General features: G+C 37.1%; 1 long non-coding RNA gene across 1 annotated transcript; it reads right to left on the minus strand.

The window, feature by feature from the left end:
- Positions 1 to 1,575: 1,575 nt before the first annotated feature.
- LOC120089453 lies at positions 1,576 to 3,470 on the minus strand. The gene is made up of 4 exons (XR_005485176.1): positions 3,324 to 3,470; positions 3,151 to 3,202; positions 1,791 to 1,904; positions 1,576 to 1,601 (listed from the first exon to the last, which is right to left on the minus strand). It is a non-coding gene; the product is annotated as an uncharacterized LOC120089453 (long non-coding RNA).
- Between the last annotated feature and the right edge of the window lie 15,620 nt (positions 3,471 to 19,090).

The following is a 19,090-nucleotide window of genomic DNA, read 5'->3' on the forward strand; positions in this document are numbered from 1 at the left end:
TTTATCTAGTTTCAGTTTAACACTCAAAGCATAAGAATATTATATTGTTCACAAAGGGACTTGAGTAAACAACAAAGTACCTTCTTGAGTTGGTTTTAGTAACTCACTTCTTTCCCAACCCTAGAAGAATAGCAATTGTAAGCATAACAAAGTACCTTCTTGAATTGAGACATATGCATCCCATGTGTTGCAGCACACCGACTCTCTCATGATTGTGTTCCATGCTTGATTATGACATCCCGTTCTTCCTCAAGTATATTGAAAAGTGTTAAAACAATAACTATTTAAAGTGAAACTGACATTTTATCTTACTTTTATCTCTCAACAAAATTATAAACATCCTACATATAAAAGATCTAAAAGAGAGAGATAAAAAAAAGAGAAAAATCAATGAGTTAGACAAATTTATCTCTAATATTTTTTCCTTTCTACTTCTCAAGAAATCTAAGCTCTTCTCGTGGACGTAGGCACCTCTTGCCAAACCATATTAAAATCTTGTTATCTACTTCTCATCCCTTACCTTGAATGCATAAATCTACATTATAAGTCTTTTGATCTTAAAAAAATCGCCATTATTGCTAAGCATTGAGAGCTCTCAACCTTTCTCTTCCTTCTTTATACAAAATAATTTCATTTTTCCTCAACATTCAAACAAAAGATAGAATCACCAACAAACAAATCAATTATGATCTCAACATCTTCTTTTCATTTAATAGGAAACTATAATTCAAACACAAGTTAACAGAGACTGTTCAGACTTGCACAGAGATGTGTCACTTTTAATATCAGAACTACTGTGGCAAACATCAGTGACTACAGCTTCTAGAAGATGCTCTGTCGGTGAATCAGATGTCAACTGGCTACCACACATTCCTTCAAATAACTCAAAAGCTTTACCACCAAAAACATACTCTGTTTGCCCGCAAGATAAAGAGCATATTTCAGAAAAGCAGGACCAAGTACTTCATGCAGCTCTTGACCAGCAGGGAACTTCAACGATGTGTTTGACGGATACATATCAATAGTTTCTGATGCTTCCATATCATTTTGAAAGTACATTTCTGTAGGATTGGTTCGGCTAAACGTCCCATTGTGATTAATTCCAACAAATACAGAAGAGGCGTGAGGATTCATAGGGAAGTATGCATCATTTGTCATTATCTTTTCAGGTGGAAGTAAATTACCACATATATTAACCATATCCATGGCAGAATTTTGCGGTCGTACACTGATTTTTTGTTTCAAACCAACTTCCGTATCTTTGCACCCACTAGACTCCCCTCCACATATCCTGTCATCAAGCAATCTCACTTGTGATTTAAAACTCTCCACATTGATAGCATCTGGCTTTGTTGTTAGAGATTCAGTGCCCTCAGATCCTGACAACTCTATCCCCACATTCTTGCTGACATTTTCATCTTCACTTTTCTGTACAGGAAGTAGATTTAAGAAAAATCCCATGTTTTATCACAGGAAGGAAAATTAAGGTAATTTTCAAAAGTGTCTAAGTTGTTAAAACAACCAACACTCACTCACCTGTGTCTGTCTCTTATACACATCTAGATGTGTATAAGAGCTAAGCTTCTAGATGGAATGTCTGCCTACAGAAAAAGGAAATTTTGATATGATTAGTGTAACTAGTACATACCTTAGCATATCAAACCAACACAGACAAATTCTTTAATTGCTTTTTTTGATGTCAATCTTTTTGATATGCCAACAAATTCTTTAATTATCTAAACAACAGAAAAAGGAGAGAGGAAAGATAAGAGACACAGAAAGACAATTACCACGTATCCTGAGCTTTTACATGACTGCATTGGCTTAATATGCCCTGCTGATGACTCCTGGAGAGTTAGAAAAACATTTCTGATGCGAGCCACAAGATTGACATCCTCAGTTACCTAATTCCAATAATAAAATGAACATGGATACAATAAACAAAAGTTAGATAACATTTATATCTAAGGAATGAACAGAATATTTATGGGATATCTCTGCACTGATCCATGCAAGTTAAACCAAGAACTCTCTCCAAGTAGATTGAGTAATTGTTTTCAGATAAAGCAGTTTTATAAACAAGTGTAGTAGTTACAAAAGGGTGATTGGGTAACAGGTGCCCATCCTCCATCCTAACCTAAATCTAGACAGTGAGCTAGAAATTGGTATTCCAGTTACATGAGATCAAAACTGGGAAATATATTAGAAAGAAAATTCTAATATAAGAAGCCCAAATAGAATGCACTCTAGGAAGAATCCATCAGCAATACAGAGCATCGAAGATAAACCTAAAATTTGAAAATATCTGAAAAGCACAAAACTTTATAAATTGAGGTCAGCAGAATAAAAAAGAAAATCATTAGTGAAGATGAAGAGTAAAAGGACACCCATCAAAAAACCAAAGCATCACGAGTATACTTCATTTGTCAAGAAACAATTACATTGATGAATGAAATTACAAAAGAAGGAGAAAGAGAGATCCCAAATCCAAAGGAGTTACAATAAACTTCTCCAATTGGACAAAAGAGAGGAAAGTGTATAAGAGGAAAAAAGTCAATTCACTTCACACCAAGAAAAAGCAATTAAGAGAACATTATCAAAAAAAATTGTCTATAAGTAGTCTCCTTAGATTTCTCAAGTATACTTCATTTGTCAACTTAATGAAAGTACTAAAATGTGATGAAATAAAATGAGGTCTTCAGTGCTGCTCCAATTTATAAATAGAAAAATCACGCGTATTTTTAACCCCATTATTCAAAGCATGGGAAAAATTACTGAAATAATACATATTAACATTTAACAATACGAATAATGGAAATAAAATAAAGGTCCCAGACTATCTTTGCTGCAATTCACAAATAGAAAAACATAAACGTTTTAAACCTATTTTTTAATACATGGGTACCAAAGCTACTAAAACCTAACAGTCAAATACTAAACAAATTGTAGGGAATGTCAGGCTACAAGTAACTAAAATAAATTATAATATCAGAGAGGCCTATTATTAAAACAGTATTACATGTAACAAGTTCAGAAACAGTTAGTATTGAAAACAATTATGTATACGGCATCCCAAAACAAAAAGTTGATGTTCAGCAAGGATCATAGTTCACAAACTTTCACAATCTACCGCAAGGAAGATGCTCTTACTTTATCTAAAGATTCAAGCTGCATGAGGAACAACTGCTACTACAATAATAGTCTACAAAGCATATAAATAATAATCAAGTAATCAGTTGAAAAATATATATAAAAAAAGAGATTAACAGAAAGTAAACTTGAATAAGCCGGATTTCTTCTCAGACTTTTTATCAAAACAGCACCTGAACAGTTGAATCCATGACCAAATCCATGGCCGGATGCTTGGCCGGGTTGTGGGTTTCGCGTGGAAGGAAGAAAGGAGTCACGTTTTGGAAGGGTTTTGCGTAGGTTGTTGGGTGAGTGGAAGTCTGGGAATGAAAGGAAAAAGAAAATTGGAGGAGGGGAGTGGGAAATGAAAAAAAAATGGGGCGGGGAATGGGTTTTATGTTTTTTTTTAAAAAAAGAAAAGCGGATCTTTAATGTCGGTTTACATCCGGTTTCACTTTTTTCCAACCGATGTTAAAGCCCAAAATTCTTGTAGTGACACAATCATAACCTATCTCTCGAATGCATGCGATGCGGTAATAGCAAACAGTGCTTATTCTTAAGCTCTTATCTCTTGATTATGCGTTCTAATCTGACTCTCCCGAGCCTAGATTCTAACCTGATTTTTCCAAGCCTAGATTCTGTCCTTAGACTACCCTCCCGAGTATCTCTAATGGACAAATGATGCATACATAATTCAAGACAATTTCATAGAATGAAGATCCCCAATTATGCTAGCTAAGTATTTCTCAATCCATTCGACAGATTTAGCTACTCATGCGTAATAAATCGAGAGTGAACAAATATAAAGAAGTAGATTCCATTTCTATAAATAAGTTTAAGTACAAAATGACAATGGAAGATAAGGATAGAGAGCCTTGTAGCAATCTCTTGCTTCCTAAGGCTTTTAACTGTCAACTCTATTCTGTTCAAAAGATATTCATGCTTCCGCAGGAGCTGACCCTCTTGCTTCCCTTGCTTCCGCCTTAAATAAAAGAAAATCTAAGAACAAGGCTACTTCTAACAATGGAGAAATGTATCTAACTGTCAAACTGGACGAATGACGAACCCCTTCTCTGAAGGTTGCCTTCGGTATTATTAGAGCTTCAGGGTGAAAGGCTTCTTCTCTCTTATGATTGCACTTATGGGATGACATTAATTCTCTGACTGATGCGCCGAATATTTGTCATCAAAAGGTTGAGTGTACTTGCTATAGTAGTTCGTTAGCAGCTTGTCAACTTAATTCGGACTCGATCGTTATTAGTTTTCTGTCCCATCGTAGTTTATTATGTTTTTCACCCAGATGTGCCCACTAAGTTGCAATCCTTCTTGAGCAGATATTTGCGAGCACAAATCACTGCAAAGCCTTGCGGTAATGCTGTGCTCAACCATTGCCTTCTTGTAATCGCATTTTACACTTTGCGTCAACGCATATTCTGAACAAAAATACAAAAGTTAATTGTTTTTATGCGATGAACGCATGCGACCATAATGTTATAAACTTAATGCTTTTTGGACGCAATCTTATATATTTTATCAACGAAAACCTGCATTGTTTAATAACTTAGCACTCTAATAACGTGCATTTTTTCCTGTTATCACACCTCCAAATTTAAACAATGCTTGTCCTCAAGCATAAGCTAAAGATTTCCTTTAGAAAGTCGACCACAATCTCTTTTCCTAGATTTCTCAAGGATACTTCATTCAAATCCTATATACCAAAATTTCCTTAATTCTTATTCAGATCTCTTCTTAAAATATTTCTAAAATTTAGGAACCGCAAGTTTAACCTTCAAAAAGACTTTACTAGATTCCAGGACATCGCATGATTTATTTCAAAAAGAACTTTTTCACTGAGGTGTGAAATGATTTTTATCCTTGCATATTTTTTACATTGTTATTTTTCTCCGACCTTGCGCTGATCCAAGTGCCTCGCCTTCATTTTGGCTTGCCCACACGTGTGTCATGCGGACATCCAACTATGAGCAAAGCACTCTTTCTCAGACTAAACTCATACCTACTCGACAGCAAAGTTGCAGTAATTTATTTATGCTTTGATCACGATTCCTACCTTCATTTTGGCTTGCCCCCACGTGTGTCATGTGGACATCCAACTACGAGTACAATTCGATCGCAACGTTATGATTTTTTTTTTTTTTTGGTATGCTAAAAATAGCAAGGTCGAAAGTAAATACCTCACCCCCAAATTTAAAATGTGGCAACGTCCTCATTGCCAAAAGATTGAAAGAAATCATGCGATGTTCTTAGAAAGTTAGGTAAAGGGTTAGTTTGAAAGAAAACTAGCAGACCACTAACTTTTAGAAATATTTCATGAGGTGACTGTCCTAAAATTAAGTTGACTCTCGTATACATGACAAAATAGAAACATATGTTTCATCATTGAATTCATAATTGGCAAAGAGAAAGCATGCGGTGACTTACTAAATTTGTCAATGTTAAATGATTACGGTAACCAAAGAGGATGCGGTGATAAAATTTTCAAAATTAAAATGTGATACGATAGTGCAGAATTTGGAATAAAGTCAAGGAAAAATACAACCCCCAAATTTGCACTGTCGCTCGCATTATTTGTTGACGCATCCTACTTTGTGGCGATCTTCTTCCTTTAGATTGTGGTGATGGAATAATGTAGTTGCATCTTCGTGTAGCGCTTCCACAATCGTTCACCTCAATCGTTGCAAGAAAAACATTGAGAGGGTCAAATAATATTAAAAAAGAGTTAACAAAATCTTTTACCGCAATCGTTCAGAATGATCGCATTTTTTTTAGAAATAAATATGCGATAATAGATAACAACACGGTGATGAAAGTGCATGAAGTATTGATGTAGAAAAAGGATATTTAAAAGAATTGTGTCCCTGATGAAGTTGAATCGCATAATAACTCAGAGACTGCTTATTTGTGCGATACAAGCTGGAATTTTTATGTCCACGACGACTTTTTCTTCTTTTCTCTATCCTTTGGAATCCTGACTGCCTTAATCCAAAGCTTTTTCCCGTTAATGTTCATCACAATCTCCCCCTTGCGCACATCAATTTGAGCGCGACCGGTCAAAAGGAATGGTCATTCTAATATGATGGGTGCATCTTCGTCTGCTTTATAATCCAAAATGATGAAGTCTGTCGGCAAGATGAATTTATCAATTGAGATTGCGACATCTTTCAACTCTCCTTCAGGATATGTCCGCAAGTAGAAGAGTCTCCGTCGTGGGCGTGATTTTGCCCATATTCAATCGTTTTGATGATTGATAGCGGCATTATGTTTATACTCGCCCCAAGATCGCATAGTGCTTGGCCACTGTAGACCCATCCAATGGAGCATGGTATCATGAAGATTCCTGGGTCGCACATTTTTTGTGGGATCATAGCATTTTGCATTACTGCCACTGTCGCGATCTTTTCTTCATCATTTTGTTTCTCTTTCAATCTTTGTGGGACTGGTGGTAGCTGATAACGGGCAGAAATGCATGTTATCATAGTGCTAAATCCTTAAACAATGTTGGATTGTGTTGATGAAATATGTTAAATTGCGTCCATTAAGCATAAATTCTATAATATTGCGGTCGCATGCGTCTAATGCATTAGAGCAATTGATCTTTATATTTTGTGTAGAATAATGTGTTAACGCAATGCAAAGAATGCGATCATAGGAATACATTGGTCGAGCACAACTTCATCGCAAGACTTTGCGTTGATCGTGCTCGCAAACATTCATCCAAGAAGAATCACCGCAACATGGTGGGCGCATCTAAACGAAAGGACAATTAAGATCGATGGGACAGAAAGCTGACGGCAGTCGAATCCAAATTAAGTTGACAACCGATAACGGTCACAAAATGCATCCAGCTTTATCGGTGACAATTATCCGGCGTATTAGTCAGGAATTAAAGCTGTCCCATCTGTAAAACTAGGAGAGAGAAGCCGCCTTTCACTTTTGATGCCCTATAAATACCAAATGCATTCTTCAGATAAGGGGTTAAGAAGTCGATTACTTCACATCACTTTACAAGTTCACACCTCTATTCATAGTTTTCTTTTCCATTTTACGGGGGAGCTAGAGAAGAGTGGTGACGCCGGAGATCGTCCAAGGCGGCTTGAGAGAGTACCTTGGGGCGTAAGAGTAGAGAACGGGTTGACTCTCGCGAAAGCGAGAATATCTTTAGAGCATGAGTAGATCAGTGTACACCTGGTGGCAAGAAATTGCTCCAGGCTCTTTACTATACTTGCATTGTTATTCTGTACTTCATCTTATATCTATTCAATGGAAGTTCTATTTCTACATCTGCTCACTCTCTTAATATGCATAAGTAGCTAAACTAGTTGAATGGGTTGAGAGGAATTAAGCTAACATGATCTAGGAAGTTCATGTCTTGCGATTTTCTTGTTTTATGTTGTGCAAATTACCCCTTTAGAGTTACTCGAGAGAGAATCTAAAGAAAGAACCTAATGTCTCGAGAGAGCTAGGTTAGAATCTGGTCTCGAAAGAGCAAGATTAGACTTGCATAAACAAGAGATAAGAGCTTAGAGATAAGCTCTGTTTGTCAACTTGCATCGCATGCATCCTAGGAATAGGAATGATATTATGTGGTCGCATATTTGTGTGAATATTATGTTGTCATCGCATAAATAGAGACAGAGGTTTATGTGTAAACCCTATAGACTTATCGCATATTTATCACATTCGTTCTAGCCTTAGAAGCCGTGGCATTCACGCCGAAAGGTGGTTTACTATTATATGTATGTTGCACGATCGCAAAGCATGAACGCATCCTAGGGATTGTTAGCCGAACCCCTTCTCAACCCGTTCACCGCATATTCATCGTATTTCTCGTTTACTAACTCTTTTCAAACTCTGCCGCATTTATTATTATTTTCATCAACGCAACAACCACCCAACACTTGTTTATTTCACTGGTTACCACAAGTTTTCATAAAAATCTCTAATGCAACTATTTTCACAAGTTCTTGTGTTCGACTCTGGACTTACTAGGAACTCAGAGGAATTTACACTTTGATTCCGTTGGGGAAACTTGAGTGCACAACGCTATCCATTAACATATATCATCCATATTTTCCACACCTTGTAAATCTAAGCATCAAGTTTTTGGCGTCATTGCTAGGGACTTCGACAAAATATTTGTTAACGGTAGTTTTTGTGAATTCTTTGCAGAACTCTCAATCTCTAGTGAACTAGGACCCGAAGATTGAAAGAACATTTCGAAGGAGACTAAGGGATCGCCAACAGCAACCACAATCCGATAAAGAAGAGATGGCAGAGCAGCTTAAGAATGAAGCACCAAACAACAACAATGTCATGGAAAATCCAATTCTGTTGGCAAACGATCGCAATAGGCCCATTAGGGACTATGCATTGCCAAACCTCTATGAAATGAAACCGATGATGCTGCAGATGATCCAGGCTGCAGGATAATTCGAAGGAAGGCGTGGCGAGGATCCACACGCCTATCTCCGAAGTTTTATTGAAATCTGCAATACTTTTGTGTTCTCGAACATCTCTGCTGAGGAGGTTCGACTAACGTTGTTTCCATTTTCTCTCTGTGATCAGGCTAGAAAATGGGCTTATTCGCTCGAACTAGGAGAGATCACCTCTTGGGAGTAGGTGGTGGAGAAGTTTATGAAGAAGTATTTCCCATCTACAAAAAATGCCAGACGAAGAAAGCTTATTACTAATTTTGAACAAGATATAGACGTATCGCTGAGCGATGCCTGGGCGAGGTTTAAAAGGTTGGTCCGAGATTGTCCGTATAATGGGCTGCCAGACTGCCTTCAAATGGAAATTTTCTACCACGGTTTGAATCCTTCTTCATAGACCGCTGCCAATGCGGTAGCAGCTGGTGGTCTGCTTGACAAGACTTATGATGAGGCGAAGAATATCCTGGAGTTGGAAAGACAAGAATGAAAACGAACCTAAGAGACCCTATCAATTTCTAGAGTTCGCGGAGTTCCGAATCTTGTAATACATCCCTCCGATTGGTAAGGTCGCTCTAGGACAAACATACAGACGCATTATAGAAATCTCACGGTGCGGCCTAATGGAAGAGACCGTAGGATGTGTTGACAAATTTCCTTCTCCCACTTACTATGAATAACTTCCCCTATTCACCTTGGTATTAACTCAAGCAAACACTCTCCGAATGGAGTTCGCTCCCAGGGCGGCCCAAAGCCAAGCATGAATCTCACGGTGTGAACTTTTAGGGACACTAGAGCTAAAAGTACATTACTTCTCTCCAGCTAAAATGTTCTAGATGGTTAGGGTAAAAAATACTTAGCGATACATTTCAGTTAACTAAACATATCCTAAGTCTACGTGATTCATCCGAGTATAACTTTTATACTAGATTTTTAACCTACAATGTCTAGGTGATAAATAAATTTTATTACCTCACACCGCTCACGCATGCTCATAAAACTGGTTTAACCAAACTCAGATGCCGACTCGATCTCCAGATAGTAGGTGTTCCGTGAACCGTCAACTTAAAAACCTTCAACCTTAGTCATCTTATCTGACTTTTTGTCAAGATCTTATCGGGTGAGTTTTCTTTAACTTCGGTTTTACAAGATATCGACATATTTTCTATGAAAATTGGGATTGCTCGATGGTTAACCCTAAATGAGCATGCATCTTATCTTTGTTATAGATTTTAGAAGTCTAGGTTATTTAATAACAATTATAAAATAAATTATAACAATTATAACCCTAGAGTATTCATCTATAACATGCTTCCTTCAATCAAACATGTTTTAATATAACACTTATATTAAAACTAAGAATGCATAGTATATATTTTATAACACTTATAAGATATAACAAATGCATGTCACATGCGTTTCGTATAGTGGGGTTTTAAAACTATATGGCATACTATATGAACACATAATCAAATAACATTATACATCACATGCATATTAGGTAAACAATACTAAGTGGACCGATTTTGGCATTAAAAACAAATAAAAATATGTTTATTAATTTACAAACTACGAGTTTTAGGACATAAATCAAACAAACAATTTGCTGTTGTTCTCTCTCCCGGATATAAGAAATTACAGCCTAATTTCAACTCTAATAACTCCAACAAATTTATAGACCCCTTTTCACACATTAATGCTCATAAACATGTGAGCAATTACAAATTTTCACAATAAATTTAAAGAAAAATAATGCCAAAATCATAATAAATTCACTTTAGTCCACATTTCATTCAACACTTGAATAGAAAGGGAAAAAAACACCCACCAAAAGCAATTGAGGGTAATTCTAGCATGCTCTGATACCACATGATGGAACACGAGACATACGCAGCGGAATTAGGATCTAATTACACTCTAAATGCTTTTAATTCAAAGAAAACTAGCATGCAATTGAAGGAAAAAAACAGCAAATATAATTACCTTGAAGCTCCCGAAATCCGCTTTTCCTCATTGGATCTCGACCCGAACACGAACGAACCACCACTAGAGTTGACCTACTATCCTCTGGACTCAGAACCGGGTTGTGGGACCCGGTGGATGAAGAAAACCGAGAGAGAGAAAGGAGAGGGAAAATGAAGGAGAATTTGGGTAGGGTTTGGGTTTGTTTTTTCAGCCCAATTTTGAAAACAAAAATTGGCAAATTGTCAAAAAAAACTCTTTTATTTAAATTCAAAAGCTCATTTTATAGAAAAAAAAAATCATGCAACAATGCATGAACCAAATCCATAAAAACCCAACACCTATAATCCACTATCTTAGTGGGCTTAATGTCTCCACTATAAGTCAACACCTAGCCCACTATTTTGTTGGTAGAATTATCCAAAAAAAGTTTGGATTTTCCCACTAACTAGTCAAAGGGCAAAATAGTAATTTGGTCAAAGTCAAACTTTGACCAAAAAGTCAACATTTTGACTTTTTATACTTTTTTCCGTATTGACTAATTTTGACCTCCTAAGCATGAATCCGCATTCATTTTCTCAAAATTCAAATCACATTTGAATATAAGGTCGGTCAAAGTTAGACTTTTCCAAAGTCAAAAGTCAACTCTTTGACTTTTTAAATCTTTGACCATTTCCATCATTTTCGAGCTTCCGAATATGAACGTATTCATATTCTTGATATTTAAATCACATTTAAATATTAAAATTGTCTCTCTAAACTAAAAAACCTGACCACTATATCATATATACTTGTCGGTATCTTTTTTTCACCTAATTCGAACAATTCGAATCATTCTATCATACTGTTCTAAGTTTATTCCATATGAGCTAGTAGGGGAACCTAATGGACCTATAGATCATGGGCTCCAATGATCCGAGATTAGCTGGCTAAACTCTTTAGACGGAGCTACTCAACATCTGTTAACTAACGGGTCATTCCACTAGAGTCTCGTAGTTGCACTCCCCTCACTATAGATATATTTGTGTCAATTTGATATAACCATGATTAGTAAGCTAATCCTTCACAGGTTGTTCGTAATCTCGGCTGAGTCATAAAAATCGTTTTAGCCTCGAGACTACATCTTATTCCTTAAGTTCCACTGATCCTCTAATGAACAATTGGTAAAGTCCAACCTATAAACTGAATCCCTCCCGGGCCAAGGAGAGGGTGGGGCCCCTTGTTCAAGACCCGGAGTCGGTACTAAAGGGAATAACCTATATACTATCCCTATAATGGGTAGGAGTGAATTCCGTCTTGCACCCTATGTTCCCAGCTATCCACCCGATCTTACCCCTAAAATGGGAGGCTTATTAGGCCAGCGATAATGAGCTTCCCTCACCTATGCAAATCTACGAATAATTCCGAGTGAATAGGAATTCATAGTTAGCTCAAGATTAAGATTAAGTTACGTAGGTCATCAAATAACAAAATAGTCAGTTTTATACATAAAACGACATTTAGAACGTAAAAAGTGACTATTTCATGGTTCGTTCTTATGCAAACTCATTGCATAGGATGCCCCCACTCACATATCTCTATATGAACGATTCAGGATCACATTGTTTGTACTAACTACAAAGTGGGCCGCATCCATAGTATCTCCAGAACAAGGTGCCCAACCTTATTCATATACTATATACCATTTTGGCTATATATTTGAACTTGATCCACATTTATGTCACTACATAAAGTTCAAACTACATTAAATAGCCTCAAGACCTTAGTTTATTGGATTCAAGATTACTATTTCAATAACAACTTTATCGAAAAACAAAACAGAATATGTTTATTAATTTACAAACTACGAGTTTTAGGACATAAAATCCAACAGTATCAAACTCATCATCGTAGTTATTTGGTTCTGAAGGGATGCGATGGCCCCGTTGTTCACGTCACTATCTTTAATTCTTAATCTTTGATCGCTTTCTCGTCAGTCCTCGTGATTTTTGGAAATACGATCAAGTATATTTTTGGCCTCCTTATATGTTTTGTCAAGTAGACCACCAGTTGCTGCCGCATTAGCAGCAGTATGCGAAGCAGGGTTCATTCCTTAATAAAAAAATCTCCATCTACAAGCAGTCTGGTAAGCCTTTATGTGGACAGTCTCTTACCAGCCTCTTGAACCTCGCCCAGGCATCGTTGAGCGATTTGTCATGTCTTGTTCAAAATTGGTTATTAATTTCCTTCTCGTGGCATTCTCAGTAGGTGGGAAATATTTCTTCATAAACTTCTTTACGACTTATTTCCAGGAAGTGATCTCCTTTGGTTTGAGAGAGTACGCCCATTTTCGTGTCTGATCACATAAAGAAAATGGGAACAAAGTTTGTCGAACTTCTTCGGTAGAGATATTCGGGAGCACAAAATGTTGCAGATTTCTATAAAGCTTCGGAGGTGGGCGTGTGGATCTTTGCCACTCCTTCGTCCAAACTGTCCTGCAGTCTGGATCATCTGCAGCATCATCGGTTTCATTTCGAATTGGGATCCATCAAGGGTAGGCCTCATGGTTTCTGGAGAGAAATCGTAGAGGTTTGGTGATGCATAGTTCCGAATGGGCCTATTGCGATCNATCGTAGAGGTTTGGTGATGCATAGTTCCGAATGGGCCTATTGCGATCGTTTGCCAGTAGGATTGGATTCTCCATGACATTGTTTTCGTTTGGTGCTCCGTTTCCAGGCTGCTCCACCATATCATCTTTATCTGGTTGTTGTTATTGGCGACTGTTTCTCAATCTTCATCAGAACGTCCTCTCAATCTCTGGGTTGTAATTCGGCAGAGATTGAGAGCTGTAAAGAAATCAGAAAAATTACCGTTAGCACACTGAATTGTCGAAGTCCCCGGCAATGGCACCAAAAACTTGATGTGTTATTTTATGTGGTGAAATAATGGAATGAATTTCGGTGATGGGAATGTGTTGAGCAACAAGTTTTCTCAGAAGAATCCAAGTATAAATTCCACTGAGTTTTCTGGTAAGTCTAAGGTCGAACTCAAGGACTAGGGAAAACGGTATGTGGTGATAATTTTCAAGAAGACTTTGCGGTAACCAATAAATCAAATAGTTTTTTTTGGGTTGTTGTTTTTGATATAAAAATGTATGCAGCGGATTTGAGAAAAGATTGATTATGTGGTAGATACAATGAGTATGCGAAGGAACGGGTTGAGAAGGTCTTTAGCTAGCGTTTTCCGGTAATGCGTCAGACTATGCGATCATACTATACTTATGCGACAACAAATCATTTTCCAATGAAAATGCGGTGCTCCAAGTTCTAGGACGCATGTGATGAATGCGATAATGTCTATAGATGTTATTCCTAAGTCTCTACTTTTTGTCTATGCGATGATGCAAGTTGCACACAAAGACAAGGTGACCGCACACAATCATAACCTATCTCCCGGATGCATGCGATGCGGTAATAGCAAACAGTGCTTATTTCTTAGCTTCTATCTCTTGATTATGCATTCTAATCTGACTCTCCCGAGCCTAGATTCTAACCTGATTTTCCAAGCCTAGATTCTGTCCTTAGACTACCCTCCCGAGTATCTCTAATGGACGAATGATGCATACATAATTCAAGACAATCGAATAGAATGAAGATCCCAGTTATGCTATCTAAGACATTCGACAGATTTAGCTACTCATGCGTAATAAACAGAGAGTGACCAGATATAAAGAAGTAGATTCCACTTCTATAGATAAGTTTAAGTATAAAATGACAATGAAAGATAAGGATAGAGAGCCTGGTAGCAATCCCTTGCTTCCCAAGGCTTTTACACTTTCAACTCTATTCTATTTAAAAGATATTCCTACTTCCGCAGAAGTTGGCCCTCTCTCTAATCTCGACGCTTCCTGCACTCTTCCAAGTTCACTAGAATGATCTCTCGGCACAATCTTACTTTTCTCACTTCCGCCTTAAATAAAAGAAAATCTAAGAACAAGGCTACTTCTAACTATCGAGAAATTTATCTAACTGTCGAACTGGACGAATGAACGAACCCCTCCTCTGAAGGTTGCCTTCGACATTTATAGAGCTTCAGGGTGAAAGGCTTCTTCTCTCTTATGATTGCACTGATGGGATGACATTAATTCTCTGACTGATACGCCGAATATTTGTCACTGAAAAGTTGAGTGTACTTGCTATAGTAGTTCGTTAGCGGCTTGTCATCTTAATTCGGACTCGACCGTCATCAGCTTTCTGTCCCATCGTGATTTATTATGTTTGTCACCCAGATGCACCCACCAAGTTGTGTCAGCTCTATACGGCAATCCTTCTTGAGTAGATATTTGCGAGCACAAATCACCGCAAAGCCTTGCAGTAACACTGCGCTCGTCCGTTGCCTTCTTGTGATTGCATTTTACGCTTTGCGTCAACGCATATTCTGCACAAAAATACAAAAGTTAACTGTTTTCATGCAATGAACGCAGGCGATTGCAATGTTATAAACTTAACGCTTTTTGGATGCAATCTTATATATCTTATCAACGCAAACCGACATTGTTTAATAACTTAGCATTGTAATAACGTGCATTTCTGCCCGTTATCAGTTAGCAAACAGAACTTATCTCTAAGTTTCTATCTCTTGCTTATGCGGTTCTAATCTAACTTTCTCAAGCCTAGATTCTAACCTAGCTCTCTCAAGTCTAGGTTCTTTCTTTAGACTCTCTTTCGAGTAGCTCTAAAGGGTTGATGTATGCATACATAAGACAAGATGATCGCATAAAATGAAGATCTTAGGTCATGCTAGCTAAGTGCTTCTCAATCCATTTGGAAGTTTAGTTACTCATCCATAATGTAAAGAGAGTGAACAAATGTAGAGATGCAAGTTCCATTTTATAAATGAAATCAGAATACAAAATGACAATGGGAAGTAAGGATAGGGAGCCTGGTAGCAATGTCTTGCTTCCCAAAGCTTTTACACTGTGTTTTTCTCTACTCTGCCCAAAAGAATATTCTTGCTTTTGCAAGAGTCAGCCCTCTCTTCGTTCTCAACGCTTCCCAGCAATCTCTTGAGCTAACTAGGAACGATCTTCCAGCGTCATCTCTCTTCCCTCGCCTTCGCCTTCTAAGTATATAGAAATTACAGACTACGACTATCTATGTATATGGCAGAAAAAAACTCTAAAATTCTAAAACTATTGAACTCAAACCAGAACTCCTTCAACGAAAGTGGCCTTCGGTATTTATAGAGCTTCCGCGTGAAGGGCTTTTTCTCTCAAATGATTGCACATATGGAATGTCATTAAATCTCTGTCTGATGCGTTGATTAATTGTCATAAAAAAGTTGATTGTACTTACTACAGTATTATCGTTAACGACTTGTTAACTAAATTCGGATTCGACCGTCATCAGCTTTCTGTCCCATCGTGATTTATTAAGTTTTCACCTTAATGCGTCGTCTCTATGCGACCACCTTCTTGAGCAGGTCTTCGCAAACACATACGATCACATAGCTTTGCTGTCGTAATCTTCTAATGCGCTCGGACCCTGAATTCCTTGGATCGCAATTCTGTCTTGTGCCAACGCATTTTCCTGCACAAAATACGTAAATTAACTACTTTAATGTGATGGGCGCATGCGATTGCAATGTTCTCAACTTAATGCTTTTGGACATGACTTTACATATTTTTATCATCGCAATCCTACATTGTTTTATATTTTTGCGTTGTAATAATGTGTATTTCTGCCCGTTATCAACGCTCACGTGGTTCACGAGAAGGAAAAAGGACTCATCCTTTGTTGCATCTCGCACGAGATCTCTGTGCATCCTTTGTACCAGTTAGTGTTGGGATTGGTGTCCTGATTCTCCTGGTGGTCTCGTAGTTTGTAAACACTTTGTAAACATATTATTATAATAAAATAAGTGTTATTTTATAATCATTTACTCAATCTAATGAACTAAGATCCGTGGTTATTTCATGTAACTTAAGCATATATATGGAGACATACAAGTGGATCATGCCTTAAGTAATAACCTAAATGGTCTGTACTATAAGGATAAAGGAGGGATACCTTATCCTGGTGATACTACGGATACGACCCATTTTGTAGATGTTACAAGTGTTTTCAAATGGTCTGATCCTGACCATTCATATGGAGACATGCAAGCGGGGGCATCCTATACAAAGAGTTTGTATAAGACCAGACTACAAAATGATTAGTCTCTTTATATAACGCCGTTGATAATTGAGACTTACATTTCACTAGGATAACCATAGGTGACATGACCTTAATCCAGAGTGAGTTGGGAACTCCTACCTATGAGGGCGGTCCTTTGATTTGTATGGGTGAGAGTGGCTAGATTGCCAACTCAACAAGCCTACCATGTTGGGGATTCATCTGATTGGGGAGCTAGGAACTAAGCTACACAAGACAAAATTCATTCTTTTCCCAAAATAGGGGTAAGTAGATAAACAACTCCCTTAAAGGCTGATTCTGGGTCTTGAACATAGTGCTCACACCCTCTCTTGGGAAGAGAGAACTCAACCATAATAGGACTATGACTTATTGTTCACTAGAGGAATTAGTGGTACTTAAGGAGTTAGATGTAACTATAAAGGCAAAATGGTAAATTGACCCAGCTTTACTTACAAGCAATTTGTGAAGAGTCATCGCACTATTGACTGGTTATATCCAATGGACACAAAAATATATCTATAGTGCGAAGAATGCAACTGTCGGACTTTAGTGAAGTGAACAACAGTTAACGGATGGTGGATTTCATGATTAAAGAGATTAGTCAGTTATTCACGTACTGTTACAGCTTCAAGCTACAGGTCCATAAGGTCCCCTTGGTAGCTCAATGGGTTCAAGTTGAGAATAAGATTTTGGATTAGTTTTAAGTGTTCAAATTAACAAGAAGAAGTTTATTATGATATAATTAAATTAATTGAATTATATGTGATATAATTGATATGATGTATTAGATACATTAATTGGATGAATTAATATAAATATGATTTATATTAAATACCATTACATAGAAAAAGAACTATGATTTATATGTTTCATATCATGAAATATTAAAACTACAGGTTATAAATATAATATGATAAATTGGTTATCATATTTATTTATAACATATTAATTATATGATAATTAATTCTTTTTCTTTAATAGCCGATTGAGTGGGAGGTTATTAGAAGTTATGGTAACTGTAAGATAAAAGGAAAATCATTTTCTAAAAATTATACGTTGATTCATTTGTGTCGTTTGACAAAAGAAAGGACTATCGCGTAAAAACGTTTTACTAAACGATAGTGTCTCGCAGCATACACGGTAATTACTATATCGAGTACCGAGTTTACTATACGATAGTTACTAGCTTACTTGTTGCTACACAATCGAGTAGCAAAGTCTACACGATAGGCTTTATTTACTAAATGATCGAGTATCTAGTCTATATGATAGACTTCATACATCTCCCATTTACTTGATCATCTACTCGATCGTCTTCCTCCTTTCCTCTATCCAAAGTCACACAGAGCCCACAACTTCTAGATTCTCACATCAAGAATACCAAGGTAACACTTGTGGTGGTGTTCCTATTCAGTTAGAGGTTCGAGGATCAAGTTGAACTCGATAGTGATCGAGGATTCATCAGTTCAAGCTGTTGGCTGTTCTGTTCATTGCGTTCGAATACTTATTTGGACGTATTGGAGATTGAACGAGGGATACTTGAAGAAAGGTTCTTCAAAGGTATGCATACTTTATCCCTCGTTCATTCTTTTAAGAAGCATGCTTGTCATTTACTGTTTATGCATAATCGTTTCATTTAAGATTGTAATTTTTTATGTTCACTATGAATGGGTTTTTTGATGATCCCCGTCTGCTCACTGGATATCTATGTTTAGATTTCCTTCGATTTGTATAAGAGCCGGTTGTTTTGATATTCCAAATTCCATTGTTGTATTGAACTTTAAGTCTTGGCGGGTTTTAAGTATTTTCTACAATGCATTTTAGTGTTAAGTGTGTTTGTGAATAGATTGAGGGATGTTTTGGGATAATAGCCTCTGTTTTAATGCTTTCTTTTACATTTTAAGTTAATTTGTAAGGTCCCCTACGTTTTTTAGCATAATTAACTTGCTATTGAGTCTGTATACAAAGATTTTGAAAAGTCTTGAGTCGTCCGTGATGAAGTTTCAAAAAAGCGTGGAGATGTTGTTCTCATTGAGGGAGAGGAAGACCAAGCGTTGGTCGTATCGTGTAGCCCAGGCTAAATGATCGAGTAGAAAAGTTCTAACTAGATCGTGTATCATTTACTAAACGATCGTATGGTTAATGCTAAACGAATGAGTAAAGTGTTTACTCAATTGGTTTGCATTGCCTACTCGATTGTGTAAACAATGTGGGTAAACTATCGCATAGAGTATATGATACTCGTTGCATGGTAGGAATGATCGTGTAGTCCAGCATGCTTCATCGCATAGTCACTGGCTACTCGATCACTCGGTAAGTGTTACTTGACACTTGCTCCTCGATCGTTTAAACGATCATGCTTCATCACATAGTTGTCGT

The sequence above is a fragment of the Benincasa hispida genome, chromosome 10 (genome assembly GCF_009727055.1).
Source record: "Benincasa hispida cultivar B227 chromosome 10, ASM972705v1, whole genome shotgun sequence".
NCBI classification, from domain to species: domain Eukaryota; kingdom Viridiplantae; phylum Streptophyta; class Magnoliopsida; order Cucurbitales; family Cucurbitaceae; genus Benincasa; species Benincasa hispida.